The sequence below is a fragment of the Penaeus monodon genome, chromosome 21, assembly GCF_015228065.2.
Source record: "Penaeus monodon isolate SGIC_2016 chromosome 21, NSTDA_Pmon_1, whole genome shotgun sequence".
Lineage (NCBI taxonomy): Eukaryota > Metazoa > Arthropoda > Malacostraca > Decapoda > Penaeidae > Penaeus > Penaeus monodon.
In genome coordinates, this window is record NC_051406.1 from 15,604,539 (window position 1) to 15,605,492 (window position 954).

A 954-nucleotide genomic window follows, 5' to 3' on the forward strand; every position below is an offset into this window, starting at 1 on the left:
CATTCTTTTCTGATCAGAAACATTTACATTATTTTTCAAGTTGTAGAAAATGTACAACCTTGAAATGAGGAAGAGAGCTTGGACATATTCATTTCAATCGAGTCCATGGAGGACATCAACAATAGACACCTATTCAACTTGGCAATACAAGAGACAAAGAAGTATGTACTCTGGCATTTTTTAAATTTTATTTCTAAATTAGTAAGGTGCTACAATAATATTAAGGTCAGCAGGAAAAGGTTTCATGGACTATGTAACGAGTTAGCACCGAACGCAACATTGTGTGATTTTGCTTGTTCATTCAACTGAACACTAAAAAATGTCAGTAGTACAGTACAATTACCATATAGGCTGACATATAATCACTTAAATTCCTCTAATACCTGCAATCCCAAACACATACAATATCAATATGAATAGTTCTGGGAACAGGTAACTTCCTCCCATACCCCCCTTCCCCCTAACCCCTGTCTTCACAATCCACAACACCTAAAGTATGTTGCTAGTGACCCAAGAGAATGTGGCACACTTAACAGGGCCAGTTGGAATAGAAGCTGCAAAGGGCAGTGATTAAGTTTCTCTTACAATGACACTGTAATCACAAAAAGGCAAAATGTTGTCAAAGGGCAAAAGGCTGCAAGTGTATGGAGTGCCTCTTTGCTAAGTAAAATAATAAAAGTACAGAAAAAAAGCAACATACATAATGATTATTCCCAATTATTAGTCTATCATGGTTTACCTTCTGGTGGATGTTAAACAGATTGAAAAGGTTCCTTTGTGTCACAATAATACAGGCTCAAGAAAATGGCTGAAAGCATATAAACTAGTTGTGATAGAAAAGAGAGGATTTTTTTTCCTTATGACACTTGAGTTACGATATAATAATTTGCTATTCAGTGTAGAGTAATTACAAGAGTACTCAAATTACACTGCAGTATGAGACCCTACACCCTT

The 954-nt window shown here is 35.8% G+C and overlaps 1 protein-coding gene across 1 annotated transcript in view; it reads right to left on the minus strand.

The window, feature by feature from the left end:
- Nucleotides 1–215: 215 nt before the first annotated feature.
- The window catches only part of LOC119586272 (nuclear pore complex protein DDB_G0274915-like), a gene marked incomplete in the record, with an annotated part of 20,387 nt that continues 19,648 nt past the window's right edge, over nt 216–954 (minus strand). The window contains 1 exon segment of the mRNA XM_037934977.1: nt 216–954.